Here is a 23301-nt window from a genome sequence, read left to right on the forward strand (position 1 = left end):
TAACGTATGTAATATGATGTGTCACTGTTCTGAAAAATCATATTAGAATCAAAGGTTAATTTTTTGCATCTCTGCTTGGCTGTTGCCAGATCGACTGAGTTTCGCTCAAGCTCTTTTGATTTATTTTTCCTTTCTGATCTGTGACAAAGTGTCTGATCTGAATGATAACAGCAAATCCGCTATCTCAGTTGAATCTCGAGTAATTTGTTATAGATATTAAATGAGAAATTGCAACGTTCCTCTGTTTGTTTGGGCTCTACGTATTGATCAAGTATTACATTGTGAGAACTTGTCATGAAAATGTTGAAACAAAAACAGAAGTTGCTGCAAACGCTCAGCAGGTTTGGCAGCAGCTGTGCAGAGTAATCACAGTTAACGTTTTGGGTCCGGTGACCTTCTTCAGAACTGATGATAGCGCTGAAAATGTTGTTTTATATACAGAAGAGGCTGAATACCTGGTAATGGAGACTGTTAGTAACTAACAATGGTGACAATAGAATTGTATGGGTACTGAATGTTACAAAGCACAGTTAGGCAGTGGAATAGAGAATGACTTTGAGCATAACTATCATAAAAATGATAAAAGTAAACTGAGCATTGATAGTAAGGTTGAGTGATCATGTGGCAGCAGGAAAATTCATTGGGGCAGTTAAACACTGAGACATTAAAATTGAGAATTGAATTCATACTTGTGGATATTCTGCAAGAGACGCTCGCTGTGTAGCACTGACCAGCTGCATGTCGTAAAAATGTTGAGAATGAGTTTGTGGTTCACAGTGTTCCTGAAGCTAATAAGCTGTTCACATGAACCACATTGCAGCAGCTAGAATGTGATACAGAACTTAGAAATCCTGGCCAGAATGATGTTCAAGTTTTTACAGTTGCAAACAGGTACTGACAAACACAAGATGTCCTGAACGCAGAATAGGAATATCGTCAGGCACAAATATAGGTTGTAAGACATGTTCAGCTGCAGTAAGTTTGAGCTAAGCACAGACAGAATGGTTCTCACCTAATTGATAAAGATTAGATTTCCGAGGAACAAAATATATTTAAGCGTGAAGATTGTGATTTGAGATCATCGATTGAAGCAGGAAATGCTGCATATCATGGAAGGGATATATCGACAAGGCTATTATGTGTAGATGTGGATAAATGGTGAAGTTGCAATTCAGAGAATGGAATGTGTCAATTTAATTTGAGGACATGAGGTCCTGGATGAAACACAATAGTGAGATATCTTGCTGAAAAAGGTACAGACAGATGATTGTCAGTGGAAGCAGTTAACGTGTAGAAGAAGAATGAGAAATGTTGCGAGATGAGGAGGAAGTGAATATGAGATGCTGTAATGTGTGGTTGAACAGACCTCATTTTTTACTGTATGGGTAGGGGAGCAAGGACATTGGGGAGTTCAGACATTAAAATTATTGAACTTGATTTTGAGTCTGCAGGACTGCAGGGACCGCACGTAAAAATGAAAAGTTTGTCTTCCAGTTTCCGCTGAACTTTCCTGAAACATTGCAGCAAGCCTGACACAGAAATATTGGCCAGGGAACAGGATGGGGTTTTAAAACAGGCACACAGCTGGAAGCTCAGGGTCTTTTGCAGAGGCACAACAAGGATGTTCTGCGAAGTAGCCATCAAATATACCCTTCGTTTCCACAATGTAGAGGCGACCACATTGTGAGCAGCAAATATAGTAGATGAGATTGTGGGAAGTGTCGATAAGGTGCTGCTTCACCTGGAAGGTATGTTTGCACCTTTGGATACTGAGGGAAGAGGGAGTAAAATGGGCAAGTGTTAAACCTCCTGCAGGGTAAAGTGAAGTGGAACATTCGTGGGAGTGAATAAAGAGCAGACCAATGTGTCTTGGAGGGAATGATCCATCCAGAAGGTGGACAAGGGAGGGGAGGTGAATATGTGCAGGTGGGGGCATCTCGCTGGAAGGTGGGTGGGCGAGGAAATGTTGGCTGATGATTCTCTACATGTGAATGCTGATGGGATGGTAGGTAAGGACAATGGAGACTCTGTTGTGAGAGGGAAGTGGAAGGGCGGGGCTAGAAGTGCAAGTGATGGGTCAGACGCGGTTGAGTATCCTGTTGACAGCAATGCTGCGTAATGTTGGTTTGAGGAATGAGATGGACATTTCAGAGGCTTCGTTGTTGAATTTGGCATCATCAGAAGCAATGCAATGGAGATGGATGAACTGAGAAAATGGAATGTATTCTTTTCAGGAAACAGGGTGTGAGGATGTATATTCCAGCTAGCTGTGAGACTGGTCTATCCTCAAAAATGGTAGCAGAGATTTCGAGGAAAGGAAGGGAGGAGTCAGAGATAGGCTAGGTGAAAGTGAGAGTGGGGTGCAAATTCAAAGCGAAATCAATGATTTTTTTTTCCAATACTGGACAAGTGAGAGAAACAGCAGCGATCATAATATCTAGGTATTGGTTATGGAAAAGAAAAAAAAAAGCTCGTCCACAAATTCGTGTTCTAAATTGGGGCAAGATGAACATTCATGGAATTAGAAATGAGCTTAGAATTAGAAACGAGTTGTTTGCAGGTGAAGGGACCTGCAAGAAGCCTTTAAAACTGATAGCTGGAGTTTAACTTTTATATGTTCCTGAAACGATGAAAGAAAAGTTGACAGGAATAGGGAACCCTGGATGACAAGAGATATTGTGGCTTTGACCTGGAAAAAGGAGGAGGCGTGGCTCAGGTCCAGGCAGCTGGGTTCAAGGAAATCCTTAGAGGTGTAGAAGGGATGCAGGAGTTTGATAAAGAATGAATTCAGGAAGGCAAAAAGGGGCGATGAGACAGCTTTGGGTTGAGAAGGTCAGGATGAAGCAGAGGTTCTTTAAGTATATTAAAGGAAAAAAACATTAGCTAGAGAGAGAATAGGATCCCTCAAAGACCAAAGTGGACGTGTATGTGTGGAACCATCAGAGATGAGCGAAGTCCTCAACAAATACTTCTCCTCTGTGTTGACCATGGAGAAAGACATGAATACTTGTCAATTTGGGGAAGTTAATGGTGATATCTTAGGGACAATCCATGTCACAATAGAGGAGGTATTGTACAGACTACAACATATGAAGGTGGATACATCTCACGTTCCTAACCAGATATATCTAAGAACAGTGCAAGGGGATAGAGAAGAATTTGTGGGGGACCTAGCTGATAATTGTAATTATTATAAACCACAAGTGAAATTCCGGAAGACTGGAGGATTGCAATTGTTGTGCCCGTATTCAATAAGGACTGAAAAGCAAATTCCTGTAAACTATAGACCAGGAAGCTTAACATCTGTGGCAGGTAAGTTACTTGAGAAGATTCTTAGGGACAAAATGGGCGGCACGGTGGCACAGTGGTTAGCACTGGTGCCTCACAGCGCCAGAGACCCGGGTTCACTTCCAGGCTCAGGCGACTGTCTGTGTGGAGTTTGCACAGTCTTCCTGTGTCTGCGTGGGTTTCCTCCGGGTGCTCTGGTTTCCTGCCACAATCCAAAAAATGTGCAGGTTAGGCGAATTGGCCATGCTCAATTGCCCATTGTGTTAGTTGAAGGGGTAAATGTAAGGGAATGGGTCTGGGTGGGTGCCGCTTCGGCAGGTGAGTGTGGACTTGTTGGGCCGAAGGGCCTGTTTCCACACTGTAAGTAATCTAATCTAATCTAAAATGTATATGCATTTGTAAAACAGGGTTTGAATAGAATTAATAAGCATGCCTTTCTGAGTGGAAGTTCACACCTGATGAATTGGTTAAAGTTCTTTGCTGACGTGACCAGGAAGGTTGACTAGGGTGAGCTGGTAGACGTCGAAACGTGTGGTGGTGGAAAAGCATAGCAGGTCAGGCAGCATTCGAGGGCCAGGAGAATCGACGTTTCGGGCATAATTCCATCATAAGGAATGTACAAAACATTGATACTCCTGCTTCTCGGATGCTGTCTGACCTGCTGGGCTTTTCCAGTGTCACACCTTTCGACTCTGATCTTCAGCATCTGCCATGCTCACTCTCTCCTCGGGCAGGATATTTAGCGATATGGATTCCAGTTACACCAGAACGGGATGAGGCCTTTCATCCCCTCGATCATGATATACAGTTACAGGAGGAGGACAATCATCCCCTCCAGTCGATAAAGGTAGACCCAGTTTAGATCATGCAGCAACAGTATCAGTCTATCCAATGACATAGGAAATGGAAGAGGCCACAAAGGGATTGGATTATGGAGAAGACTGGAATAAAACGAGGCTATTTAGCTTCTCAAGCCTGCCCTTCCCTTCAGGAAGATCAGGGCTGATCTGTTCTCGGCAGCAATTTCTCTTTCATGCCCATATCTTTGTAGCCCACAATGCTCAAAATTCATTAGCATCAATCGTGCCCCAAAAACATTTCAGTGATTTACTGTCTAGGATAGAGAGGCCCCAACGTCACTACCTTCTGAGGGAAGGAAACACTCCACACACATGTCCTTTGGTGTATTGACATGAACAAAAGATATACGCACAGCGTCAGAGTGATTGGCTCTGAAATTATAGCAGATTTTGACTGATCAAGGTGTCACGGAAACTGAACAAGCTTGAACTTAATGGGAATCAGGTGTAAACTCCGCCTAAGACATTAGTTTTTTTAAGGAGGGAAATCTTCCATCTTCACCTGATCAGTTTTACATTTAACATTAACAATGTGTTTGACCCTCAACTGCCCTTTGAAATTGACCAGCAAGCCACGTAGTTATATCGCTCAGTCGAAAGCCTCAAAAAAAATGAAACCGGACGGACCTCAGCACTGACTATTTACAGCCCAAGGACTGCATTGGTCAGGAGGACATCTCATCAACACTTTCTCAAGGACAATGAAGAAAAGGAATTAAATGCCTGCCTAACATCCATTAATGAGTAAAAGAAGGTGATCACACTCAGGGAAGAATGATAAAGATTCATAACTCACTTTAAACCGGGACTTTGATGTATACCCTAAATGGGCAGGATTTTCAGTCATAAGTTAACAGGAGAAAAATAAATAAAGTCAATCTCGTTTATATTTCCATCCCAGCTGATCATCACTAATCCCTTTGTTTGTTTTCTTTTTTTCTATCTCTCCCTTTCTGTATCTATTCAGCTCATGCCTTCTCCCCTTCATAAGGGACACCCTGTCACCAACATCAATCACACTATTTCCCAGCTAGATTTTCAGTTCTGATGTCTGGTCAGTGAACTCGAAGCGCCAATTCTGTTTTTTATTTCTCGACCAGAGGCGACCAAATCTGCTCAATTTACCTGCCACTTTCACGTGTTTTTCTTTCCGATCTGCAGCATCATTCTTTGTTTTATTTAACCTTTACTGTTGTTATTACATTGAATCTCTACATCGCTGACAGGGGCAGCATTTGTTGAACTCACTAAATACCTTTTACTATGAGGTCATTCCTTCAGTAAGAAAAGATCCACTTACATTGCTGTGGATTGATGGCAGTCTAAAGCCAGACCAGGTAATAATGCTAGATATCTTCACCAACGACATCAGTGAAATAGATAAACACATTGTCAAAGTGCTGGTGGTGCGATGGTTGACATTAGTGAATTTCGCTTTTATTTCCAATTCTTGTCATTTAGATTTAAGTTCTGATGTCATTTGTGGTAGGATGCGAAACGGTGTCTTTAGTGTAATAACATTTGCCTCTTAATCACCTGCCCAACTACATTACTATTCTACACAGTGTCCCTATCAAGAATTTACTTCAGAGACGCGAACAAGGCTGTGATGCAAATACTTGCAACAGAAATAGTGCTTAGAAGAGAGCTGGAACCATGAAATATAAATTTAGCAAAGCATAGAAAATGATTTAGTTAGCAATAGCACGAGTGCCAAGATGGGAACAGGGGATAGTATGGAGCGGGTAGTGGATAGATTTGGCGATCGAGAGAATACCGAGATATAAAATAATTCAGTTCAAAATGGCAAATCGTGATTGCCCACAGTCTTATTCTCAGATGTTTGTGAGGGCATAAATGCACGTGGGGTGGGGTGTGGGGAATGGGTGAAGTTCTGAAATTTGTGATAATGAATATACTTTGCAATTGAAACTGACGACTATAGTTTCCATGTTTGCAAACTATAGAGAACAGATATAACAATGAAGTTATACATAGCTGATGGGATTAATAATTGGATAGAGATAGGGAGACTTACCAGGAATGCCAACAATAGCGTGGATGGGATTGTACACCCCCCCAACCCCCCCACCTCCACCACCACCACCACCACCCAAATAATAAGCAGTACACCGTATATCCGATCTGGTAATGTTGACCAAAACGTGGAGAGCTAATAAAGACCCCAGGATAACCTCCTGTCCATTATTTACTGTTTTCAGATTCTGATTCATTATTGGGACATTCGAGTCTGACGTTCTCAGATTCTGATCGCTCCTCTCCCTGTCTCTGTTGCTGCTAATCCGTGTTAGTTTCAGATGTAATGCATCTGTTTCTACAATCGGACAAAACATTGAAAGATTACCCTGACTAATAGGAGAAGGAAATCCTGCAGTGAAACAATTAGAATCCATGGAAACTGACATCAATTACAGTCCCTGAACAAACAGTTCTACTTAACTCATTTGAGTATGGTACGTTCAGTTCGCAAGAAGAACTGGAGTGGATTGAGTGCTGGCATCGCTAGCGATTGGTCACATCTCCCATCACCAATTGCTCCAGTGAAGTTAGATGTGAGGGAGAATGATGGAATTTTTTTATCGCAGGTTAGATGATTGTGCTGCGTCATCCATTTGTAATGCTGAAACTACCTGAATCCCCCACCCACAAAACACAATCAAGATGTTATTATTTTTCTGACCTCTCCTCCACTAGAACAGGACCAACCACTATATTTACCATGGGAATATTTGCCCTGACAATACACGGAAAGTGTGGATCTGTCTGGACATTCCTCTTGTTGCTGTAATAAGGCAATTTTGTACCTTCAACACATAATGCACTTCAGCAAACTCACAAACACCTTAACACATTTTATTGGCTTCAAAGCAGTAAGACTTACATTTATTGAATTCAGTTCAAAACCAAACGTGGCATGTTGTCAGGGAGGGTCTAAACGACCCAAGATTCCAACATGCCTGAATTTTGAATGGTTCATTGAAGTCCTTATGTTTACGCTTAACAGATAATGCCTCAGGCAGATGGGTTTTTTACTCTTTGTGCTCAGTGGTTTGCTTATTGGGATTGTTGCAAGTAGTTTGGAAGAGCATCACTAAGTCAGGATTGCCAGTCAGGTCTGGATAGGTTACGTTATTGGAGTATTCTATTTTCGATTTATTGTCTTTCATTCTGTAATTTTCTCAATAAGTTCTGTTTGTTCAAAACTCGGTCAGCTAATTCATTCATCGAGTATGCACTTTACACGTATCTTCAAATACCAGAGTTACGGTCTGGGGTACCTGCTTAAAAATGTTTTGACAGGGTCTAGCCTGGTCCATAATAATGCTGTTCATTAAAAATCGAGGATTAATGAGTCAGAGATGGAACGAATATGATATTGGCTGGGTGACAGAAAGGACTGGAGCCAGTAGCTGAGCAGACATGAGGGGAGTACTGTATCATCTCCCAGTCACAATTATTCAACCTTCACTCTTTCTCACTAATGGAATGAACTGCAATGCAGAGTGAGAGAACAGATGACATTTGGGAGATGGAATTCTGAATGACATTGTGAATGGAAGAGGCTATTTTAAATGTGATGGATGGAAATATATTTTACAGATAGACTGTTTAATCACAGAATATACAGGCTGTTAAGATTGTTTATGTCTGAACAGGATAAACAGGATTACAAACAGACACATAACAAAATGAATGGAGTTGCAGGGAGTTACAGCAGAATAAGAATGGTTATGCTGCTCATTCTGAGCTGGTACAGAGATGATGGACTGAGTGACCACCATCTTTGCTGTAATTATTCTGAGAAATGTATTGAAAGCTTTCGGAGCCCGAGAGGGAGAGCTTATTAATAATGGACATAGACGATGTCATCATCAATAATCTATTATTGCTGTATCTTAAAGTGTAGCTATCTCCAAAATGTCTTCAAATCAAAATAAATGTGTTGAGATTCGCACATTTTAGTGGATATTGGCAATCAGTTATTTTTGGATCTTAAAGAGGAAACAGAGTCTAGTTTAATATGGATATCACCGGCACAAGTCATAGGAACAGGAATGGAGCAAATTGTCAACTATAACATCTCGACCCATCCAGAAAAGCAACACATCATAGATAATGGAAATCAGAAATACAAGCACAAAATGGTGGAGAAGTGCAACAGATGAGGCAGGATCCGGAGAGAGAAACAATGTTAACACATTGAGGCTGATATGAACCTGTTCTGAACAAGTCATATTGGACTCAAAATAGTTAATTTTGTTTCTCTCTGTTCCAATGCTGCCAGAACTGCTGAGTTTATCTCCAACATTTTCAATTGGCATAATAACAGGCCTCAGAGAGTAATGCTGGGTGGTTGCTTTTCAGACTGAGGCATGTCACCAGCATTGTTCTGCAGATTCAGAATTCCACAAATTCTGTGTTTTCATTGTTCGCTCATTTATGTAAATGATTTGGATGAGAAAATAAAAAGCATGGTTCGTAAGTTTGCGGATGACACAAAACTGGTGGCACAGTGGACAGTGAAGAGTGCTTTCTAAGATTACAAAAGGATCTTGAGAAAATGCGTCAATAGGTTGACAAATAGCAGAGAAAGTTCAATCTGGATGATTGCGAGGTGAAGACAATATTATGTGTTTGCCGCTTTGTGATGCACTGGGAAGGAAATGATTTTATTCCCCATCTGCTGTGATACAACACAAAGATGTCTTCCTTAATCTTTAATAGGCCTTTTCCTCTCCCTGGTTTCCCTCTTGCACTTAGGCATTTGTACAATATCTTTAGATTATCCTTAACCTTATCTGTCCATGTTATCTCATGGCCCCTTTTTGCTTTCCTGATTTCTCTCTAAGTAAGGTCCAACACTGTTTATATTGTTTAAGAGATTCGATTGATTGAAGTTGACTACATCTAAATTAAGGTTCTCTTTTATTCTTGAGTAGACTATAAAATAACTTTAGTCATCCGTTGTTCCTTAATCTTACCAGACTTACTCTTCACTCTAACAAGAACATAATGCCTGTCGGTTCTCATCATCATACATTTGAATGCCTTCCACTAGTCACACGTTCTCTTCACCTGCTAAAAATCTCCTTCAATCACACGTGGAAGGTCCTTGTCTTATTCCCTTAAAGTTTATAGTACTCCAATTAAAAAGATAATATTACTGGAAGGCTTATCGTTTTCCATAACCATTCTGAAACAAATTGAGTTATGATTGCAACAGCCATCGCATGCCCTCCCAATTTTATTTCAGTCACTTGCCCTGCTATTGCACAAAATAAGGTCTAGTTTTGTTCCTTCTCTAGTTGCAGCAACCACATATTGATAAAGAAAATTTTCTTGAACACATTTGACAAATTCTTCATCGTCCAAACCTTTAACACGAAGGTAGTAACAGTCAAGGTTTGGAAATTTAAAATCCCTCATTATTACAATCTTATTAAGTTTACATATAGCTGAGCTATCCATACATATTTGTTCTTAATTTCTTCCTTACTACTGGGGAGCATAAAGTACAATTCCAGCAATGTGTTCTTTTCTTTCTGACTTTTAATTTCTACCAATATATTGGCACCAGACGATTTGTCACAAACGAGCATGTAGCACAATCTCTTTGAAGTGTCATTTACTTTCTTATCTCTAATTTCTACCCAAATATTGTAACTGGACGAGTTATTAGAAATGTCTTCCCTAGTTAGAACAATACTCTATTCCTTAATCAAAATGGCTAGCCCTGCCCAACCATTGCTCCACTATCTGATGTCCCTTTTCTATCCTTTCTATAACATCTGACACCTGGAAGACTAAATTACCACTCTTAGAACAAAGAAGACAAAACATAGAACAATACAGCTGCAAATGTGTTGCTGGTCAAAGCACAGCAGGTTAGGCAGCATCTCAGGAATAGAGAATTCGACGTTTCGAGCATAAGCCCTTCATCAGGAATAAGAGAGAGAGAGCCAAGCAGGCTGAGATAAAAGGTAGGGAGGAGGGACTAGGGGGAGGGGCGATGGAGGTGGGATAGGTGGAAGGAGGTCAAGGTGAGGGTGATAGGCCGGAGTGGGGTGGGGGCGGAGAGGTCAGGAAGAGGATTGCAGGTTAGGAGGGCGGTGCTGAGTTGAGGGAACCGACTGAGACAAGGTGGGGGGAGGGGAAATGAGGAAGCTGGAGAAATCTGAATTCATACCTTGTGGTTGGAGGGTTCCCAGGCGGAAGATGAGGCGCTCCTCCTCCAGCCGTCGTGTAGTTGTGTTCTGCCGGTGGAGGAGTCCAAGGACCTGCATGTCCTCGGTGGAGTGGGAGGGGGAGTTAAAGTGTTGAGCCACGGGGTGATTGGGTTGGTTGGTTCGGGCGGCCCAGAGGTGTTCTCTGAAGCGTTCCGCAAGTAAGCGGCCTGTCTCACCAATATAGAGGAGGCCACATCGGGTGCAGCGGATGCAATAGATGATGTGTGTGGAGGTCCAGGTGAACTTGTGGCGGATATGGAAGGATCCCTTGGGGCCTTGGAGGGAAGTGAGTGTGGAGGTGTGGGTGCAAGTTTTACATTTCCTGCGGTTGCAGGGGAAGGTGCCGGGGGTGGAGGTTGGGTTGGTGGGGGGTGTGGATCTGACAAGGGAGTCACGAAGGGAGTGGTCCTTGCGGAACGCTGATAGGGGAGGGGAGGGAAATATATCCTTTGTGGTGGGGTCCGTTTGGAGGTGGCGGAAATGGCGGCGGATGATACGTTGTATGCGCAGGTTGGTGGGGTGGTAGGTGAGAACCAGTGGGGTTCTGTCTTGGTGGCGGTTGGAGGAGCGGGGCTCAAGGGCGGAGGAGCGGGAAGTGGAGGAGATGCGGTGGAGGGCATCGTCGATCACGTCTGGGGGGAATCTGCGGTCCTTGAAGAAGGAGGCCAACTGGGCTGTGCGGTGTTGGAATTGGTCCTCCTGGGAGCAGATGCGGCGGAGACGAAGGAATTGGGAATATGGGATGGCGTTTTTACAGGGGGCAGGGTGGGAGGAGGTGTAGTCCAGGTAGCTGTGGGAGTCAGTCGGTTTATAATAGATGTCTGTGTTGAGTCGGTCGCCCGAGATAGAAATGGAAAGGTCTAGGAAGGGGAGGGAGGAGTCTGAGACAGTCCAGGTGAATTTCAGGTCGGGATGGAAGGTGTTAGTAAAGTTGATGAACTGTTCAACCTCCTCGTGGGAGCACGAGGCAGCGCCGATACAGTCATCGATGTAGCGGAGGAAAAGGTGAGGGGTGGTGCCAGTGTAGTTGCGGAAGATGGACTGTTCCACATATCCTACGAAGAGGCAGGCATAGCTGGGGCCCATGCGGGTGCCCATGGCAACTCCTTTAGTTTGGAGGAAGTGGGAGGATTGAAAAGAGAAGTTATTCAGGGTGAGGACCAGTTCAGTCAGTCGAAGGAGGGTGTCAGTGGAAGGGTACTGCTTGGTGCGGCGGGAAAGGAAGAAGCGGAGGGCTTTGAGTCCTTCGTGATGGGGGATGGAGGTGTACAGGGACTGGATGGCCATAGTGAAAATAAGGCGTTGGGGACCGGGGAAGCGAAAATCCTGGAGGAGGTGGAGGGCGTGGGTGGTGTCCCGAACGTAGGTGGGGAGTTCTTGGACTAAAGGGAACAGGACCGTGTCGAGGTATTGGGAGATGAGTTCGGTGGGGCAGGAGCAGGCTGAGACAATGGGTCGGCCGGGGCAGGCAGGTTTGTGGATTTTGGGCAGGAGGTAGAAACGGGCGGTGCGGGGTTGTGGGACTCTGAGGTTGGAGGCGGTGGATGGGAGATCCCCTGAGGTGATGAGGTCCTGGATGGTCTGGGAGATGATGGTTTGGTGGTGGGAGGTGGGGTCGTGGTCAAGGGGGCGATAAGAGGAGGCGTCCGCGAGCTGGCGTTTGGATTCAGCGGTGTACAGGTCAGTGCGCCAAACTACCACCGCGCCTCCCTTGTCTGCGGGTTTGATGGTGAGGTTGGGATTGGAGCGGAGGGAGTGGAGGGCTGCACGTTCTGAGGGTGAGAGGTTGGAGTGGGTGAGAGGGGTGGACAGGTTGAGTCGGTTGATGTCACGGCGGCAGTTGGCTATAAAGAGGTCGAGGGCGGGTAGGAGGCCAGCACGGGGTGTCCAGGTGGATGGGGTGTGTTGGAGGCGGGAGAAGGGGTCGTCAGAGGGTGGACGGGAGTCTTGGTTGTGAAAGTAGGCACGGAGGCGAAGGCGGCGGAAGAATTGTTCAATATCTCGCTCCGTGTTGAACTCATTAATCCGAGGGCGTAGGAGAATGAAGGTGAGGCCCCTGCTGAGGACTGATCTTAACTCATTAATCCGAGGGCGTAGGGGAATGAAGGTGAGGCCCCTGCTGAGGACTGATCTTAACTCATACAGCACAGAACCGGCCATTCGGCCGTCTACATTGTGCCGACCTTTGAAGTATTTTCAGCTCCACCCCTACACTATCCCAAAATCACCCATGTGCTTGTCTAAAGATGGTTTAAATCTCCTAATGTGGCTGAGTTGACTACATTAGCAGGTAGAGCATTCCAAGCCCTTGCATCTCTCTGTGAAACGAACCTGCCTTTGACATCTGTCTTTGTTCTATCACCCCTCAATTTGTAGCTACGCCTCCTCGTATTTGCTGACGTCAACATTTATACCTGCGTCTAAATCATTTATGAAAATGACAAAGCGCAGTGGTCCCAAAACAGATCCTTGTGGGACACCACTGGTAATTGGACTCCAGGCAGAATATGTTCCATCAACCACCATTCGCTGCCTTCTTTCAGAAAGCTAGTTTCGAATCCAAACAGCTAAATCACCCTTAAATCCATGCCTCTGCATTTTTTCCAACAGCCTACCATGTGGAACCTTATCAAAGGCTTTACTGAAGTCCATGTATACCCCGTCAACTGCCCTACTCTCATCTACATGCGTAGTCACCTTCTCATAAAACTCAATGGGATTTGGGAGACACGACCTGCCTTTGATGAAACCATATTGACTATCTGAAATCAAAGCGTTGCTTGCTAGATGATTATAAATCTTATCACAATTAATCCCTTCCCAAAACTTTCCTACAACAGAAGTCGGGCTCACTGGTCTATAATTACTTGGGTCATCTCTACTGCTCTTCTTGAACAAGGGCACAACATTTGTAACCTTCATTCCTCGGGTACTAAACCTGTAGACAATGACGGCTCAAATGTCAAAGCCAAAGGCTCTGATATTTCCCCCCTAGCTTCCAAGAGAATCCTCGGATAAATCCCGTCTAGTCCAGGGGACTTCTCTACTTTCACTCCTTCTAGAATTGATAACACCTGTTCGCAACTAACCTCAATTCTGTCTAGGCTAATATCTTGTACCTCATTCTTGCCCTCTACAATATTCACCTTTTCCTGAATGAAAACCCATGAGAAATGTTCTTTTAGCAACTCTCCGATTTCCACAAGGTCCAGAGTAATCTTCCCACTTCTGTCTTTGACGAGCCCGATTCGTACCCTAATCATGCGTTTATTCCTCACATATCTCTGGAAACTTTTACAGTTCTCCTTTCTTCTATTGGCTAAAGAATGCTCGTGTCCTCTCTATTCTCTTCTTAACTCTCTCTTTAAATCCTTCCTAGCTGATCTATAAATCTCCATCGCCTAATCTGAACCAGGTTGCTTCATCAACAAATAAGCTGCCTTCTTCTCCTTAACAAAAGATGCAATTTCTGTAGGAAACCACGGTTCCCTTTCCTTATCACTTCTTCCTTGTATGACAGGGACATACCCATCAAGGACACACAATAACTGTTCCGGAAACTAGTTCCACATTTCCACTGTCTGCATCCCCTGCATTTTGATTCCCCATTCTGTGCTTCATAATTCTTGCTTAATCGGATTATAATTGCCCTTAATCCATCAATAGCTCTTGACCTGTGGCATGTACCTGGCCCTTTCATTTGCTAAACTGAACATAACTGAATTATGGTAACTCTCTCCAAGGTGTTCAGCTACAAGTAAGTCAAACACTTGGCCTGGTTCAGATCCATTGTGGCCTCTCCTCTTGTCGGCCTTTCAACACACTGTGTCAGGAAACCCTCCTGTACACATTGGACAAAAACTGATCCATCCAACGTACTAGAGTTATAGCATTTCTAGTCAATGTTAAGGAAGTTAAAGTCCCCCATAATGACCACCCTGTCCCTTTCACTCCTACCCAGAATATTTTTGCTAATCCTCTCTTCCCTGGAACTCTGTGGAAGCTGTAAAAATCTCCAGCAGTGTGACGTCTCCTCTCCTGTTTCTAACCTGAGCCCATACTACCTCAGTAGACGGGTCCTCAGCAAAACTTCTCAGAGCCAGTGTTATACTCTCCTTGCCTAAAAAGGCCCCAACTCCTCCTCTTTTCCCACCTATAATAAATATGATGTCCCAATCCCATGTTCTGAAACATGCGCTGAGTAGATCAGCCTTCCCTGTAAAACCCATGGCACTGAAATAAATGTATTTTAGTTCTTCAGAATTACGATATACTCTGATTCTCTCATTTTAATTTTCTAACTGGCATGCTTTCATTATATTCAGAGCTTTCTCCATCCATTCTACAATTTACACTGCTACTTAGAGTACCTCCACTTGCCTTGTCTGTCAATATAAAGCCTGCCTTGATGGGGTGAGCAAAGTTCCCTGCTAAGATATCGGGGGCTTTCCCGTTTAGATTAAACCAATCGTTTTGGAACAGACCTTCTCTATTCCAATTTCCCAAAATCTCAATCCATCAACAACACAGCAGCTCTTCATGCCATTGGTATTTCTCCTTTAACCTTTATTTCCCTTCCCCACCTGACTTTGTCATTGGGAACAAACCAGAAATTACTATTTTAAAGTTTTATTTTTAATCCTTTACATCATCTCTTTAATTCACTTCGGCTGTATTAATCTTTTCCCTAAAAATATATTTCATACCAACATATACGATAATTTGTGAATTCGAAATCACATCTTTAACAATATGCTTAAGACGTTCTTAATCATAGCACCGGGAAACCAATAAACCATCCTAAATTTTCGCTCACTGCCACAGAATCTGCTGTTTATGCTGCTGACAGGAGAGACCCATGTCGCAATAATTATACAACATCTTCTCAAACGCTGCCTAACATAAGAATTTTCCAACAGTCCAATAACCGATGGCTCCTCCATTTTCCTCAGAGAGACTACCTCCTTCAACAGTTCCAAAAGCTGGACATTTGTTTGATAGTGCAATAGCCACCTGAGATTTTTGAACTACTTTCTTATCTGACCTGACAGTCACCCATCTATCTGACTGATTTTGCTGGATAAAAAAACTTCCAGCCATCTCATTCTCTAACTTATATATATGGCCTTAATAATATTATGCCTATAAACAGAATTTATCATGACATTAAAATAGAAAATATATCCGTATACGTATCAAACATTTCCAATATTAATTAAATCAACCATTTGGAAAATGGATTCAATAAATAGATTCCTCTTCAATAAATTTCTCAAAGAAAAATCTCTACTCCAGAGCTGAATACATGTAGGACTCTCCAAAATAAAGGCACACCTTCCTATCTAAAAATAGTTTTTGAAACAAAAAAATACTTTTGCACTTCAAACAAAGAAGCCTTTTGAAACATATATAGACTTTTCTAATTTGTTTTTGCATCCCCCCGCGACTTAAAAACTCCTAAAACAATGTTCGTTTGAAAAAAAAGTTTTGCTTTTTTGGTTTGTTTTTGAAAGTTAATAAAACAAAATTGAAAATAATCTTATATTCATAAACTATATGAACTATAATAAATGCAAAAAAAATCTTTAACTATGCTTGCAATCCCAGGAACAACTGTAAGATACATACTGCTTTAAGATCATGTATTAAAACTTTTTTTTTACAATTTAATGAAGAGTGGTCATATGTTCTAATAATATGTTCAAATGCAAGGTAGACTTGGCGATATGATTTGATCTCCTACCGTGTGTATATGTGCAGCATTTAATTAAATCTTTATCCTCATCTCTTCAGCTCTTTCAAGCAATCATATGAGCCTGTCTCCATCCTGCAGATGAAAAATTCATTCAGCTCTGAATATTCCAGGTCGGCATAAAATATAAATGTTGCAGAGGAAGTAGTCCAATATTAAACACATTCAAGCCTTATGAATAAAACATACAGAGAAGAATAACATAAAAGGAGAATTCAGCTCCATGTTCAAAAAAAATCTGTGGCTCTCTTATAAAGAGACCTCAACTGCATCATGCTGTAAATTCACCAAAACAGGAAGAACAAGAGACTGGAATTCTTAATTCTTCTTCGAACATCATCTGAAGAACAGGAGAAATACGACACGTTTTATCTGTGAGCATATAAATGAGGATGATGAAAATGTGAGGGATGGATTTTGGTGGGAATGATAAATAATGTTATGGATGACACAAAGATTAGGTGGGTGGTTTATGGTGAGGAGAAACATGTTAGTTTACAGGACGGTATAAATGTTTGTTCAGGTGGCTAGATCAATGGCTGATGAGATTTGACTGATAAATGTGAGGTGATACACTGCAGAAGTAATAAGACGACAGAGTACTCACTATGGTGAAAGATTGGATTTTTTTTTAAAGCAGAGGACGTTGAGAGGGGTTCCTGATTGACGTGTTTAAGAGCATGAGGTTTATGGACAGGTTGAACAGAGTGCGACTCTTCCACTTACTCGAATGATCAATAAGAAGGAGACCCAAATTTGAAGTGAAAGTGATCTCACCATTAATCTGGAAAGCTTACTTGCAGATTTATGTTGAATTTAGATTCCAGCATCACCCGTGGCGGTATTTGAACCCGAGTTCCCAGAACCCTATCTGGATCGTTGGATCAGCAGTTGGCAATAATACCACTGGGACATGACTTCTATCTTATCATAGACTTCTTTGTTAAGGTATGGATGACATTTTATTTTTTCAGAATTACTCTTCTACTCAGGAATTAACTTTATTTGATGTGTTTTTACTATCTTCCTAAGTATTTGCTACTGTTCTTCAAATATTCTGCCCTTCAATGTCTTTTTTTTCCTGAATCCACTCAGGACAATCCTTCCTCAATCCTGTAAAATTATCACTGTTTGCCACTAAAACTCTATTATATGATTCTGTCTTCAACGTTTGAACCTGAATGTGAAACTCCAGCATATTATGGGCACTCTTTTCAAGAGGATACTCTACTACAAGATGATTTATCACTCCTCCCTCATTATTCACACCAAATCTAAAAGACAGTTCTCTGTGTAGTTTCCGTGACTTGTTGTTCTAACAAACTATCCCTCATACATTCTGCGCATCGTTATTTGAGGCTACCCTTGCCAAGTTGATTAATTAAGCCAATATGCATACACAGATTGCTCACTCTTTTGCCCTTCTCACAAGCCATTGTTATTCCCTGGTTTTTGAAAGTATTTTTGGAGAATGGGGGTATTGTGGCATGAAATTACTCTGAGAAGCAGGTTTCTTTCCATGTGCTGTATTTGAACCCAAACTGATTTGTCATCTTGGTCCCTTGTGCTAATATCATTTCTTAATGCAGCCTTGATATCATTCTTAATCAATGCAGCAACTCAACCTGCTGTGCCTTCTTGTATGAGTAATGAGTACTCTTGGATATTTCACTTCCAACACTGACCTGCCTGTAACCACCTTCCTGTAATGCCCACCAGACCGTATTTTTTTTAACTCTGTTTGTGCTGTCAGTTCATTCATTTTTTTCCAAATATTCCATGCATTTTGGTACAAGGTATTTACATAAGTTCTCTTGGATTTGTTTATCTCCATGAATACTTTTGGCGCACTACACTTTCCACGCACTCCATTCATATTTTTTGATCTCTGAAAATAATGAACCTATCATTTCCACTCACATTTATAAAATTGCTATGATTATTTTCCTCAGCATGGTCATTAGACTGGCCCTGCCTGCCTATTCCATAAACTCTACTTTCTACTCACTTGTTCTCCTGCTGCTCTGGTTATCAGTCTCCTGCTTTATTCATTTAAATCCACCCGAAATGCATCAAACTTCCCTGTCAGGATGTTGGTGTTCCTCCAGATAAAATGGATCCTGTCCTTTTTAATAGATCTCACCTGCCCTGAACGAAATCCCACTGATCCATAAATCTGAACCCACTTTCCAGAAACAGGTCTACATCCACACATTAATGTTTTCTATCTTCACCTTCGTTATCCCATTTCCACCTAGCACGAGGAGTAATCCCAAGATTACAACCCTGGATATCCTGCTTTTCCACTCAGGCGAATCTCTCTGCACACTCCTTGCAGAATCTTGTCACGTTTCCTGACAATGTCATTGACACCAATGTGTACCACGGCCGCTGGCTGTTCACCCTCCCCTTCACTATGCCCTGAGCATGCTCGGAGACATCTCTGATCCTCGCACCAAAGACACTTCTTATGAAGAACGCATCGAATCCTCGAATCGCTACATTGTGGAAAAAGGCCATTTGCCCAACATGCCCACACTGACCCTCCAAAGAGTAACCCACCCAGACCCATTTGCCTAATCTCATACTGTACTTTTACCTCTGAATAATGCACCTACCCTACACATCCCTGAAAACTATGAGCGTCATAATCTGGCTCGAGCCAGTCCCCGACCATATGTTGATTCTGCTTTTGCACCACAGATACTGCCACTAATTCTGATTATTCCCAGCAACTTCTGGTTTTGTCACCAATGATGATCACATACTGATCAAAACTTATCCAACTCAGATTTGAAAAAAAAGAACAAATTTATTTTCTCAGTAGAAAACCAAATATTTGGTCGTTCAAGAATCACAGCAAATATCCATTAAATTATTTTTTGTTTGGTCCATGATTATTATTTATTCACTTTGCCAATCCATGAATAAAAGAGATTTTTGCATGTTTTGTGCATTATCTTTTGGGAGGTGTTAGAGAAGGGGGAGTGGGAACGGGGGATTGCCAGAAAGGTTAATTTCCCAATAAACATGGACTCACCTCGAGCAACAGGCCTCCATTGACAGCAGCGGTGAGAGCGAGGAGCGAAGTGGGAGAGGACAAAATGTGCGCCGGGAAGGTAAGTGATCTGACATATTTGGACAGCGATTGAACGACAGAACTACACGTGTAATGTCTCCCACCCCGAACTCCTCTAACCAAAACAAAATAATTCTGTACTGTGTTGATTAGGTGCTTCTCTTTTATTTTAATCCTGTGATTGGTGAAAGAAAACCCTTTCCTTTTCCGTTTATCAAATTTCAGACCAAGTTAAGCTTTAGAGTAAAAGTGGCAGGAGATGTCAGAGCCATGTTATGCTCCAGTTGCTCAATGTGGGAGCTCAAGGATACAGCTGCTGTCCCTGTTCACGTGCAGGGACATCTCCCTGCACTCTCCTTGCAGGATCTTGTCACGTTTCCTGCCAATGTCATTGGCACCAATGTGTACCACAGCCACTGGCTGTTCAGCCTCCCCTTCAGTATGCCATGAGCATGCACGGAGACATCCCTGATCCTCGCACCAAAGGCACTTCTTATGAAGAACGCATAGACGGGATGATGGTTCTGGAGCTACGGATGGACTCACGTTGTAGCACTCACAATGCGGAGGAGGTTGTAGACAGCACATTCAGTGAACTGATCACATCTCAGATTAGGATTGCTGAAGGAGAAAGGGAATTGGTGACCAAAAGGCAGAGAACGAGCAGGAAGGCACTGCAGGTGTCCCCTGCAATCACCTCACTCCTTAGCAGGTACACTGTTTTGGATACTGTTGGGAAAGATGGATCACCAGGAGAAGACAGCAGTAGCCAGGTTAAAAGCACCATGTTTGGCTCTGCTGTTCAGAAGGGCGGGAAAAATACTGGAAGGACTAAGTCATACGGGATTCAATTGTAAAAGGAGTCGATAGGCATTTTTTTGTTCGAAGCCAAGACTCCCGAATGGTGTTTTGCCTTCCAGGTGCAAGGGACAGTCATGCCTCGGATCGACTGCAGAACATTCTGAAGGGGGAGGGTGAACATCTAGTTTTCATGGTGCATGTAGGCAATGATATAGTTTTAAAAAATCAGGATGAGGTCCTACGAACAGAATTTAGGGAGTTAGCAGTCAAGTTAAGAAGTAGGACCTCAGAGACTGTAATCTCAGGATTGTTATCAATGCCAGTGCTCGGTAGAGTAGAAATGAAACAATAGGCAAGATGACTGCATTGCTTGTGAGAAGGTGCAGGAGGGAGGAGTTCTGATTTTTGGGATGTTGGGACTGGTTATCTGGGAGGTGGGACTATTACAAATTGGACAGTCTACACCTGTACTGGAATGGAACCAATGTCCTTCGGGGTACTTTTGCTAATGCTGCTTCGGAGGGTTTAAAGTAGTGCGGTAGAGGGATGGGCACCAAATAAAGAGGTTAGTCGACAGTAAGGACATAGCAACTGCAGCCTGTAAGGAAATAGATAAGCGTGAGTAAGGGGAAGAGTAGGCTGGAGTAGATGATAAACACAAAGGGACAGGTTGTCTGAGTTGCATTTCTTTTAATGCAAGAAGTGCAGTATGTGCAGATAAACACAGGGCTTGAGTTAGTGCCCAGGCGTTGATATTATTGCTATTACTGATACTTGGTGGAGGGAAGGGCATGACTGGCAAATAAATATCCCAGGATATCAATGCTTCAGGCGGGATAAAGGCGGGGGGGTGCGTAAAAGGGGTATAGGAGTTGCATTACAGGTCAAAGAGAAGACCACATCTGTGCTGAAGGAGGGCACTATGGAGGACTCGAACAATGAGGCAATAAAGGCAGAGCTCAGAAATACGAAGGGTGCAGTAACAATGTTGGGGCTGTACTCCAGGCCTCCCAACAGTGAGCGTGAGATGAAAGTACAAATATGTAAACAGATATGGGAGCAACATGGTGGTGGTGTGAGGCGATTTTATTTTTGCAACATTGACTGGATTTTACTTAATATTAGAGGACTGGATGGAGCAGAATTTGTAAGGAGCAGCCAGGAGGGTTTTTTGAGCAGTATGTAAACAGTCCAACTCAGGAAAGGGCCATTTTTGTCCTGGTGCTGGGGAATGAATCTGGTCATGTGGTTGAAGTTTCAATTGACCATTACTTTGGGACTATTCATCACAATTCCATACGTTTTAGAAAACGCAAGGACAAAGACAAGAGTGGTCCTAAAGGAAGAGTGCTAAATTAAGGAAGGCCTGCTATACCAAAATTCAGCAGAAATTGGGAATATAGATTGGGAGTAGATGATTGAAGGTAAATCCACATTTAAAGAGAGGTTGATTAGAGTTGAGGTCGGATATGCTTCTGGGGAAATGAGGGGTAGGAATGGCAAGACAACAGTGTTGTAGTCTCACAGGTGAAACTGTGAGACTAGCTAAGAGGAAAAAGGAAGTGTGCATAAGATCTAGGCAATTGAAGACAGACAAAGCTTGGGAAGAATATAGGGAATGTAGGCCCAACCTGAGACAAGGAATTAAGAGGGCTAAAAAGGGTCATGAGATATATTTAGCAAACAAGGCTATGGAAAATCCCAAAGACTTGTATTCATATATAAGGAGCAAGAGGGTAACTAGAGGAAGGGTTGGACCACTCAAGGACACAGGAGGAAAGTTATGCTTGGAGTCAGAGTAAATGGGTGAGATTATTAATGAGTACTTCATATCGGTATTCACCAAGGATAAATGTTGAGATTAGGTATGGATGCTTGATTACTCTAGGTCAAGTCGAAATAAGGAGAGAGGAAGTGTTGGTTGTTCTAAAAGGCATTAAGGTGGCCAAGTTCCCAGTTCCAGATGGGATCTATCCCAGGTTACTAACGGAAGGGAGAGAGGAAACAGGTAGGAGCATAACATATATCTTTACAGCATCTTTGAACACGGGTGAAATCCCGGAGAACTGGAAAATTGTTAATGGTGTTCCCTTGTTTATGAATGGTGACCCTGATGTTAGTGTCAGGGAATCTGCTTGAGAAAATACTGAAGGATAGGATGTATTTCCAGTTGGCAGAAAATGTGCTTATCAGTGATAGGCAACATAGTTTTGTGCAGGGAGTCACGTCTTGCCAACTGAACACAATTCTTTGAGGAAGTCACAAAGTTGTTTGTTGAGTGAAGGTCTGTAGATGCCATATACATGGACTTTAGTAAGGCGTTTGATAGGGCTCCCCATGGTAGGCAAATTGAGAAAGTGAAGTCGCACAGGGTCCCGGCTGTACTAGCTGGCTGATTGAGAAGTGGCTGGGCCACAGCTTATGGAGATTAGTAGTGAAAGGGAGTTTCTGAAAATGGAGACCTGTGCCCAGTGGTGTTCAACAGGGATCCGTGCTGGGACCACTGCTGTTTTCGATATACAGAAGTGATATGGACGAAGGTATAGATGGCCTGATTAGCAAGTTTGCAGATGACACGAAGATTGGTGGACTAGCAGATAGTGAAGGGGACTGTAAGAGAATAATGAACAATATAGATGGATTGCAGAGATGGCAGAGAAATGGTAGATGAAATTCAATGCGGGCAAATGTGAGGTGATGCAATTTGGAAGATCTAATTCAAGAGTGAAATATGCAGAAAATTGAAAAGTGCTGGGATAGATTGACGTTCAGAGATTTCTGGCTGTTCAGGTGCATTGTTCCCTGAAGATGCAACAGTGTGGTCAAGAGAGCATATCACATGCTTTCCTTCATTCAATGGGGTATTGAGTACAAGTGTTGGCAGGTATTGTTACAGATATATAAGTATTTGTGTTCCCCACATTTGGAATACTGCCTACAGACCTAGTTGACACATTACACAAAGAATGTGAATGCTATGGAGAGGGTGCAGAAGAGGTTTACTAGGTACGGTGGGTGCTCGCAATGAAGAGCTTTTGAGTAGATCAGTGTTATTTTCATTAGAAAGATGGTGGTCGAGCGGGGTACCTGTGCGAGCTCTACAAAATCACGAGAGATATAGACAGGATGGAGAGCAAGATTCTTTTCCCCAGAGTGGGGGACTCAATTACTAGGGGTCACGAGTTCAAAGTAAGAGGGGAAAATTTTAGGGTAGATATGCGTGGGAGTTTCTTTTTGCAGAGGGTGGTGCGGGTCTGGAACATGTTGCCAGCA

Source organism: Hemiscyllium ocellatum, unplaced genomic scaffold (assembly GCF_020745735.1).
Source record: "Hemiscyllium ocellatum isolate sHemOce1 unplaced genomic scaffold, sHemOce1.pat.X.cur. scaffold_169_pat_ctg1, whole genome shotgun sequence".
In the NCBI taxonomy this organism is placed as follows: Eukaryota; Metazoa; Chordata; class Chondrichthyes; order Orectolobiformes; family Hemiscylliidae; genus Hemiscyllium; species Hemiscyllium ocellatum.